Source organism: Mixophyes fleayi, chromosome 12 (genome assembly GCF_038048845.1).
Source record: "Mixophyes fleayi isolate aMixFle1 chromosome 12, aMixFle1.hap1, whole genome shotgun sequence".
NCBI classification, from domain to species: domain Eukaryota; kingdom Metazoa; phylum Chordata; class Amphibia; order Anura; family Limnodynastidae; genus Mixophyes; species Mixophyes fleayi.
The window spans coordinates 38,266,328-38,277,845 of record NC_134413.1 but is presented as its reverse complement, the minus strand read 5'-3'; the positions used below and the strand labels follow the sequence as shown (position 1 = coordinate 38,277,845).

At 38.4% G+C, this 11,518-nt stretch overlaps 1 long non-coding RNA gene across 1 annotated transcript; it reads right to left on the bottom strand.

Annotated features, from left to right (window-relative positions):
* Window positions 1-1,952: 1,952 nt before the first annotated feature.
* LOC142108216 (uncharacterized) lies at window positions 1,953-10,847 on the bottom strand. The gene is made up of 2 exons (XR_012680121.1): window positions 10,531-10,847; window positions 1,953-2,776 (listed from the first exon to the last, which is right to left on the bottom strand). It is a non-coding gene; the product is annotated as an uncharacterized LOC142108216 (long non-coding RNA).
* Between the last annotated feature and the right edge of the window lie 671 nt (window positions 10,848-11,518).

Below are 11,518 nucleotides of genomic sequence, written 5' to 3'. Positions count from 1 at the left end.
AGCAATTTTCCTGAAAGAGCACATTTTGCATGGCTACATGGAACACTTGTTCCTATAAACTTACTACATTCACCAATGTACTTTGCGAGCCTAGAGGATTTTATATCTTGTTTCAATCAATTCCAATATTATTGGATCATGTTTTAATTAGACATGATGGTCCTCCAATTGGCTATATCTACTATGACCTTGGTCTATTTAGCTTTATATTTAAATGTTTTACTTACCTTGGTCATCTGCTGTACTTGCAAATCTTTGTATACCCAATACAAATGTTCCAATCACTTGCATGACCTATTTCCGCTTACAAAGTATGCCCTATGTTGAAACGCATGGAAGAGCTACAAGTGACATCTACTGATTAGGGATACTTCATGGAACGTTTTCATGATATACAGTGGATGATCTACGCTATTACTGGAAGACTTTATGAACTATATAAAAAAATAAGTACTTTTGGTGTAGACGTAAGATGGAATAAAATAATTATTAGGTAGAACATGCAATTTAAAAGCACAAAGTAGAGTCATAAAAGTTATTTGAGTGTCAATTTATTGTAGCTCCACATTGAACAAACTTTTATTTATTTTTTCTATCTCTGTTTGAACTGTGTACCTCCTGACTTTTTTAAACAAAATATGTTTTGGAAGAAAGAACTGGAAATATGCTCTAGACCCCTGGCATCCAATGGGGCTATGAACCATTGTTTACCCAAGTATTGTTATAATGTTTGCAATTCTAATGCTTTTAATGTTTACTTGACTTTACAATTTGAGATGGTTAAAATATATTTTACAGTTCTATTACTAATCAAGTTGACTGTTATAGGCTTTATCTTGTTTAGCCCTAAGTGTCTTTGCTTCTAAGTATCCTTTCTTGATATACCCATAACATTTATGATGCATGTTATAAGTGCAAGAAAGGAAAATATGTCTGTCGATAATTTTTTTATTATGTCTGTGTAAAACACCCTTGTGACTTAAGTATGTATGTAATGCCTGGTTTGCAGGGCCATCTTTTCCATTGGGCATGTTGGGCAGCTGCCCGGGGGCCCCACGGGCAAGGGGGCCCCATAGGCACAGCTCTTTATGAGAATAAATAATCCTGCAAAAGAAAAAACCTACAAGGGTCACTGAGCAAGTACATCTATCTATCTTTATCTCTATATATCTGTATCTGTATACATCTATATATCTATATCTATATCTAGGGGCCCCGGTGCACTGCTTTGCCCGGGGGCCCATAATGTTGTTAAGATGGCCCTGCTGGTTTGATGTAGAGAGCAGGTAAGCTACAATAGAGGTTCAGAGAGTGCATCTGGAGCAGGAGAGGATCGAGCAAGGTTCCAAGAGAGAAGACTGTAGAAGAAGAGTCAAGTGTTGTTGGTCACCATGAGGTATATTTACTAAACTGCGGGTTTGAAAAAGTGGAGATGTTGCCAATAGCAACCAATCAGATTCTAGCTGTTCTTTTGTAGTGTACTAAATAAATGATAACTAGAATCTGATTGGTTGCTATAGGCAATGTCTCCACTTTTTCAAACCCGCAGTTTAGTAAATATACTCCCATGTGACAACTTCAAGAGAGCTTAGAGTTCAGCTAGACCAGGCCTATGTCAGAGCCAGAATCGAAGAGAATGGGTTCCTGCAACGAGAGACCTATGCAAGTTCTAGAGGAGAGAACTTGGGTATCCTAGTCAACGGGTTAACCCGCTCCAGGGAAGTGGTGTATATGTCATGATGAGCAAGATGAGGGGCCACAGCCTTCTCGGGAATCAAAGAAGAGAGAGAAGAGGATCTATTTCAGGAGGGAATTGCCACAGGCTTCCATCCGTCAACATGATATTTTACCCACTATCATGCTGTGGATGAGGTCTTAATAGATGATACTATACAAGTGAATGTGTTTCAGTGACGTATGTATTTGGAGACTGTACACAGTGGCTGAGCAAATAAATGCAACCTCATTTATTCACATCAGAAGTCCATTATTCACCAAATGTGTTTATGCATCACATCACCTGCCTTATCAATACACACTTGTATTCTCTACATCAGCCCTGCATGTGAGATGGGACAGACTGATCTACAGCCGGATGGTCAAGGACATCACCAGGTAGGTGTCATGGAATAAACACTACAATGATACATAGATGTAAACCGGTATTACATCTGAAATTTCAACTATCAGTACAAAAAGCCAAATATTGATATAAATTTGATCTTAAAAAAAAAATAGTAGTAAGACATGGCATGTAATACAAAGGTATATAAACCCCCCACACCCTTTGTTAATTGCCTTGTGAAGACGTGTTTATTTGGTTCTGGCTGCTCCAGAAGGGTGATCTTACTATTCTCGCCTGACTATTATAATTTTATTTTTTATTTTATTAAAATTCCCATCATGGAACAAACAACAAAGGCAAACAACTGCCGGCCTTGACGATACAGCTGTAAGTCACTGCACCAAGTAGGTGTTATTCTGAGTCTTAGATGTGTCGATGACTTGAGATGAAGCTATGATCAGGTTCCGAGGGTCCACATCTCCAGTTCAGCACAGCGACTTGCCCGCACGTGCATGTTCTGCACAGGTTCTGCCCAAGTTAACTCCCTGTAGGAGCAAGTCTGTCACCTTGTCCAGTCCCACACAAGTTGTGAGGGGCGCCAAGAACCCATACAGACCCCCAAGAAAAATACTCAGTGGCCAAGCCAAGAAAATCAAGACCAAAAGCCAAAATATGCACCATAGAACACATGTACAAGTGGCCATTGTGTACCTGCGGGGAAAAAATGAAAAGACACAAGATTAGAAATGGGGGAAGCAAGCTATATATTACTTTATTCATGTGCAATACATTCTTGGAATAGATTTAGAGATCACAAGGTTATGTTATAATATCTTTAAAAAGCAAATAATGTGTACCTGTACCTTTATGGTTGGTTGTGTTGATGGGTTTTATTCAACCTACAGATGACTTGTAAATGTTCTCCTGTAACCTTTACTAAACACATTGCTTCTGCCATCCATCTGTATCTTTCAGCCATATATTCATAACATCAGGCAGCATTGTCTATTTGTGTTGCCCTCCGACATGACACAAAGCTGCTCCCTGGATACAACCATTTGGCATACAGAAAGCACAGCAATGCCAAATTGTAAACCAGGGCAATGGAAATAAGCAAACGTGTGAAAAAACACAAAAGAAAGATAGACCCAAAAAACAATGTATTTTGTAAACGTTTCATGAAGGCTTGTAGAAGCCAGTACACTGAAGTCACCTGAAGGTGGACCCAACTCTAAATAAGGAAAACTATGCAGGTAAAAGAGGAATGGTGAATAGTTTTACAAGCAGAATACTTCCCCTTAGCAATGATCACAACTACACACGCATCAGGGATGCCTAGAAAGCAGAAGTTCTCTATAACTGACATTTACAACTCCTGCAAGATAAAGGGGTATATTTACTAAGCTGCGGGTTTGAAAAAGTGGGGATGTTGCCTATAGCAACCAATCAGATTCAAGCTTTCATTTATTTAGTACCTTCTACAAAATGACAGCTAGAATCTGATTGGTTGCTATAGGCAACATCCCCACTTTTTCAAACCCGCAGCTTAGTAAATCTAGCCCAAAGTGTTTACACCACAGCTAATAATGATTCTGGTCAGTAAATGCATGACTGTGCAAATGGCTGGATCATGTCAGTCACCATAATGTTATGTATCTGGAACACGGATTCAGAGATCCTCGTTTAACAGAATCTTACAAATCCGTAATACAAACTTTACTTGTTTGGGGGTAATAGCAGCACAATGGCAGACACAAAGCAGTTCATGGGGTGACACTAGTACTGTTGATTGCCTAACAAGAAGAACTGGAAGCACCAAGAGTTGATGCATTTAACCATTGCATTGAATTGTTGCCTAATTGCATATGCTGCAAGTGACACCTCCATTTTCTTCTGTCAGGAGCCCCCTATGACAAATGACAAAAGTTACCGGTTATAGGCAACTTGCTGCAGTCCATTTAGTTTAGTATTGGACCAATACATGTTGGGACAGTAACTGGATGGCAGAGCATAATGGGACTTGTAGTTCCACAACTCCTGGACAGCAACAGTTTGCTTGCCTTTCATTAACCAGAGATTTCCATGCATCTAATATAAAGCCATTATTTCTGTAATGGCTGTCAATGCAAGCCCACATGAAACAGTATTTATAATCAATATGTCGCTATTGAAATTAAAATCTTGGCTAGTGGTGGTTTATACGATAATTAACAGGTGCCACAGTGTAATAACAGTAATATCAGATTGCCAAGGGTTGGCTATTTCTGACAGAACATAGGTATTATTTTATGTGTAGTCTGACCAATCTTAACTTGCTTCAATCATTTAATATACCAGTGTGATTGTTCCATAATAAAGTATATGTTATTTATTTATTTTTAAAGTCCTGTTAACCTACCCTCAGGAAAAGGGAGAATTGTTGAGTGCACAACTGCAGACTCTCAAAGGAGCTTAAACCAGGGTTGGCTTTACACTGTACTGCAGGTGTCAATAGGCAAGGTCCTTGGAGTTATAAGTGAAAACTAGAAGGTTAAGGCCTATTCCAACTATTTAACAATATCTTGCAAATGTGATCCCCCACCTACCTTACTGTCCTTACCCAAATTGTGGTTGTCATTCCCCTGGGACCCCAGTCCTCTGTGCTGTTGGGATCTAGTTTTGAGAATATGTTTCAGCATAGTGCTAAGTTGGTGCTCCCTCTTGCTGCATCATCACGCCTCCTCAGGCCGCCAACAGAGTCACATTTCAAACTCCTGAGAGTAAATGTATCAAGTTGCGGGTTTGAAAAACTGGAGATGTTGCCTATAGCAACCAATCAGATTCTAGTTATCAATTATTTAGTGCATTCTACAAAATGACAGCTAGAATCTGATTGGTTGCTATAGGCAACATCTCCACTTTTTCAAACTTGCAGCTTAGTATATTCACCCCCTGATGTGATAGCACAGTTGGTGCTGGGACACTGAACATCAGTGGCCTAAAGCAGAACAATGATGAAGCAAGAGGCACGTTGTACACAGCATACCCACAAAATGGGCCTTCCTTTGTGGAGAACCAATTTCATCAGGGACCCCAACAGCACAAAGGGATGCTTAGGGAAGAAGCCTAATAAGTGGGAATCTAATTTTTAAAATGTTTGTTAAAAAGGTGGAATCAGATCTTAAAGCATTTAGTTGCTAATGGGTAATGTTGGTTTTTAACTGAGGCTTGTATGACTGAGATGCTCTGGTACCGAAAGAACAATAGGTATAAGTGTTATTTTGTTACAAATATATCCCTGAATTATTTTTTATATTGTATATTTGAAAATATTAACTGCGAAATAAATCAGAGAGGTTGTGGACAAAAATATATGCCTTTCAAGACTAATCTACTAACGTTGGGCTTAGTTGCAAACTTTTTACTAAACCACAGCACCTGGACAATTGCTTTCGAGGATAGATTTATCAAATCATCTAACATGGAAAAGTAGAGATGGTGCCCATAGCAATCAATCAGATTCTAGCTCTCCTTTTCTAGAATCTAATGATTTGTTGCTATGGGCATCACCTCCACTTTGCCCTTTTTATAAGGACGACTGCACATGAGGTAAAACCCTTTGTGATTTGTACCCTAAGGACCACTTATATAAACTTATCCTTTACCTGACATTGATCACTGTCTAACAGAATGCATCCAGCCAATGCCATAACAATCAGGGCAGCAGCAGTAGGAATCGCTAGCACAGCCAAAAGACCCAGCTGCAACCTCAGTATGGCAAGTGGATGCATAGACAAGAGCTAAGGGGGAGCGTAAGAGAAAAGGGGTAGACAGGCATGTCGGGGACAGTCAAAACATAGGAGGGAGAGCACAAGATAAAAGGAATTGAAAAGCATGAGAAAGCAGACAAGATACAAGGACAGAGTAGCTTTTGAAATACCCAGTGGTTGAAGTGAACATTTAGAAGTGGCGGTATGAAAAATGGAATGGGAATGTAAGTGAATGGAACTTGATAGTTTTACAATGAAGGCAGTAGGAGAAGTGACTGTATGCCGTACCACCTTATACACCCCCACTTCGGCCACTGGAAATACCTATGATCAAAGTAGGTGTGTGTTTTGTTTGTACGTGTGGTGGTTTTTAATAATGGTACTAGGATCTGATGGGAAACCCAGCTCTTTAGATATACCACAGCGTATCCCCACTATAATGTATGCATTCTGCCCCCTGCTGCATTATTTTTTTTTAGATTACTGGGGTTTCAAACAACAAAAGCGCTCTACCTTAAATTTGGAATCCTGTACGATGTTGGAAAATGATGAAGCTGGGAGCTGAACCAGTAAACCAGTTCAAATGGGTTTCCATGGAAACCATTTTTAAACAGAGAGAAAAAGTAATCCAATAGATACATTTGGTCAGGTACAAAGAACCCGGGCCAGGATCTTGGGGGCCCAGCGGTGATGACGTTAGGAAGGAGTAGACTGGTGAATTTGGCAACTACTATACTATAGCAATAAAATATGACAAAAATAACAAGCTACTGCACATTGTCAAATAAATAAGGACAATTAGCAGATTATAATTTTATATTTCAGAGTGGAAAGTACAACAGAGTTGTGGTTTGTAACCCACTTTAGTCATGGATACTTAAACTGCATCAAACTTTTAATGTGTTTATCTGATACAAGTGCTAATAAATATGTTTAATGCCATTTTTAAGGTTTATGCAACAGAATATTGTTGTAGCCACTGTTTCAACTTGTACACCTGTGTTCCTGACGGAGTGTATGTGTTAACAACCATAGTATACACATGTAAGTGCGTGAATAACATGTTAAACAGTTCATGTGTATCCATATATAAATTTGTAATAGTATTTTCTGGAAATGTCGTTAAATCCTGTGTTTGCCCTTTGAGGGTTCAGAAAAGGACCTCTTAAGTTGGCCACACACACTTCAATATTGTTAACCACATGACTGATTATCACATTTAGAGTCGGACGCAATGTATGTCTAAGACGTGTAGGAGTGGGAGTGTGCCGCAGCTTGGTAGGGTATTGCGAGTGGAATGCAGCCCTGGTTACATCCCACTCATAATACCCAACAAAGATACAAGCATTTCGTGCAGCTAGCTAACTACTTGCGCCACCTAATTCCTGCCGCACAGTTTTAGTCCTTTTTTGACCTGTGTTGCGTCTGCGCCTTACTACATTTAGGATTTACTTATTGAGTCTCACCTTCACAATTCCACGTTACCCCTTTCGCTCGTAGTGAGCCGCAAGCTGTCGCAAGTGTTAATTGTGTCCAAGATGCGGATATGGTGCTTGCTACACATGCGTGATAGTGGTTTTTTTGGTTGATGTGCCTAAAACTGACTTTGCATCCGACTCTAAATGAGGCCCAGAGTGTCTGAACCCAAAATTAGCATGATGCCAATATAATCCAATCACATTGATCATTACTAGACTTCCCTATTATTGCAGTAGGAAGATGAACACTATCAGGCTTAGTGTGTGGTCATCTTCTGACAGTACTAGCAGACTCCAGTGTGTTAAAGAAGTGAGTCGTCAACTTGGCCCAAGTGCCAAACTGTTAAATCTCATCCAATATGGCCATAAACATGTAGAGTTAATTAGGATATGGATCCTGTCACTCAGTGCTCAGTGTCACGAATGCACCCATGTGTGACCAACTTAAGTATGTTTGTCAGTAATCGTATGCCACTAATTGGTCTGAAAAGTATTGCCCTGCTTTACCTTCAGTGTAGCTAATGTAGAATCAATTCAATCACAGAACATGTAACTAGAGACGTTTGTTAGGCTCTGAGAATAGACCAGGGACTTCAATGCACATTCCATCGGTATTAATGGATAGGTTTGGAATTTGGGTAAAGTATTGTATGTTAGAGACAGAATTATAATAAAGGTTACAAGTATAATTCGATGTACAGCAATCGTCCTGACTCCCCAAAAAAAAAAGAGAAAATAGGTCCACAGGAACAAGAGGGGTACAGCACACATTCAATCAACCTTTTTTAGGACACCGTCTGAACAAGAAATTGTAGTTAAGTAAACTTTAGGGGCCGGGGTAATTTAGGATATTCTACCAAAAGCCTTTTACTGAAATTATCCTTTAAGAATTGTCAAAATAATTAGGTTAAGCTCTGAATTTATTTTATTATCTGAACCAAGATAATCTAAAATCAAACAACTTAATTATCTTGGTAGAAAGCAAATGCAAATCTTATCTTCCTAGGATAATTGCGGACTGACATTTATCAGTTATTTTATCAGTTGATCTGGTGGATCTTTCAACACTGGGCGGATACATCTCTATGAATATTTCCTCCCACACAGCAAGAAGACAGATTAGTTAGGAAGTTTAAATATGATTGGTACAATAATATTCTTAATGCAATGCTCTAGGTGTGGTTTGATATGTGATTACTCCACACAATGACTCATATAATACCAACTGCTAAAAATCATTTAAAGCACATAATTATTTGAACAACTAATAATGTTTTTTACCTGCCCTTGTCTAGTGAGCTGCTACAGACACTAATGTTGCAATTTTGGATGCGTTTCATATAAATCAACAATGTACTATGACTATTTTTACATTTCGGTACACTTGATCATTTGTTACCCATTCTTTATAAGTATCAGTGCCTTCCAGCTGAACAGCAACAGCAATGGGTAGATGTCTTATTGTGTTTGTGTCTTTACTGTCCATTGATCTTTATATATATATATATATATATGACTATTTTGTATATTCTATTCCTTCTGTTCACTTAGAAGTACAATATAATGTTCTTCGTTAAGTTGTTATGTAGAAATTGCACTTAACTATGGGAACCACTTGACAAATTGAATCCCATAAATGTAAAGGGTTAAGAGAGAAGGTTATTTTCACCTCTCCTGCAGAACTGTTATTGTTTAAAGGGAGTGTTGGAAGGAAATGTTTAACTTTTATGAAAGGGACTAAGAGGATCTGGATGTCTGCTGTTGAAAGAGCAGTATGGTCTGTGAAGCTCTCAGGGTGTGCCAGGAGGTGGGGGAGTCCAGGAATGTGCTTAAAAGGGACAAAAAAAAGAAAAAGCTGTGTTGTGTGTCATGAAATGTCATGAACTGCAGCGACAACAGATCATCTATCAGGGTGTGACATGACCAACCCAGAAATCAGAGATATCTAACTCTTATTCCAATGTGAAATTATAATGTTCTTATAGTCATCACTATTTAGCAACTTGTTCCCAAAAGTTCAAGTAGGATACTAGAATCTAAATATTAATAGGCCATTAAGGCACAAAACACATTTGTGCTCTTTAGGTGTCACAGGGACCCAGTGGTGATTGGGTACCAATGAATACAAACCTGAAAATAGTGTTGAATATTAGTGATTTGCTAAATAATTTGAATGTTTTCTCTTTAGCAAAATAATTTTTTGTTATAGCAAACCATTGCGTAAACACTTCGACATGTGTATTTGTGTATTAGCTTTCATGTATCAAATTAAGAGCATGTTTGGTTGGTACACCTCTATGTGAACCTTTAAAATATATCTCTTTCACAAAATCTTATTTAAAAAAAAAATCACCTATTTGAATAAAACAGGCTGCAAACGTTGTGTGTGCAAATGTGTAATTGTGTAAGACCTTACATCTAAATCAACCAACTGGGTTGTGTAACGTTAGCAAATTCATAAAAACTAAAAATCCGTTCATAAAGAAATGTGTAAGAAAGAACAGACAACAATGTCATAATAACTTTCTAAAACTGTCTGTACTTTGTGTGTGTGTGTGTGTGTGTGTGTGTATGTATATATAAGTACGTACGTGCGTGTGTATGTGTGTATATGTATGTATATATAAGTACGTACGTGCGTGCGTATGTGTATATGTATGTACGTACGTACGTACGTACGTGTGTGTGTATATATATATATATATATATATATATATATATATATATATATATGTATGGATATGTATGTATGTGTGTGTATATATATATATATATATATATATATATATATATATATATATATATATATATATATATATATATATATATATATATATATATATAGTGCAGGTTTCCTTGTCAAGGGCTCATTAAGGTTGCACGTGTACCGTGTAGAATATATCAATGCAAATGTATGTTTAAAGGTGACATACATGTAATCAGGCAGAATAGCCCCGGGGTAGATGTAACAAGCTGAATGCTCTTTTCTAGTGTGTCTGCTGTTTATGATTAGACAGCTGGATGGGTGTTATCCCGTTAGTGACTAAAAATACCACCATCGTCTTTATACAGTATATGATACTAACACCTATAGTTAATACTTCATTGGCGTGTGAGAGATGGACAGTTAAGACATTGTTTATGCACGTAGCCGGACAGGGTTAGAAGTTAGGATTGATAGTTCTATAAAGAGAAGAGTGAGCCCAGCTGTGGGGAGATGAAGTTAAACCATACTTACTATTTCTTATTTTCTCTGTGCAACGATTTATCTCCTCACAAATGTAAGCAAAAAAAACAGAACAAATAGAATTGCAAAACCAGTCCCAGGGTTACAGGAGATGAAATTAAGTCTTCTCTTTGCAGGCTCAGGATACGTTTGTTCATACACTTCCGTTCCTTGCCTTGTAAATATTTCCTCTCTTACAACGTGCTGCTAATTTCCATTTTTGGCTCAGTCCCAGAGAGAGTGACCAGCCCAGGGTGTAACGTCTCTGGCTGCAGAGAGAAAACTAAGAAAAGAAAACTTGTTACAAGCAAATATGTTTATCAAGTGACTGTTTGTTTCCCTGGTACCTGCCTGTAGCTGGCTAACATGTATTATGTTTTATAAGGGAATTGTTTGGCAGCATGTTGTTGTAATATGGATAGCCACTGCCAGATCACTGTTTGCTTAAAAGGGGTAGACTTCTCTGAGAACATAATGCATACATTCTATTTGTTAGGTTACCCATGTTTCAGTGTAAGATGGAATTTTAATGTGAAGAAATAGAAACTGTATCACTGGGCTTGAATTTCATGCTATCAGCAATCATTCATTGATAGTGATAACACAAGTATCTAGGGGGGGATTTAATTCGCAAGGATGTGCTGCGGAGTGTCTCTAGATCGGTCACTCAGCGGCGATGTATCTTCTCTGATTTTTCTACACCCCATAGAGCAAGAAAATCATCAATGTTCGGGGGACATAGCACCCAGAAATGAGAGCTGCCGGGTATCACCGTTCGGTGACACTTTGGGGGGAATTTAATTACAATTTGCAGCCGCGAGTTACCCACAGCTGCGCGTTTAAAGCGTCATTACGGTAGCGCAATATCGTGGATTTCTGTGCACACCCCATACAGTGCGCGCACAGAAATCCACGATGTTGCGATACCGGGACCCGTGAGGCCGCGAATCATAATTGATTATGCCCCCTTGTGTCTTTATTATGCCATTAGTTTCAAGAG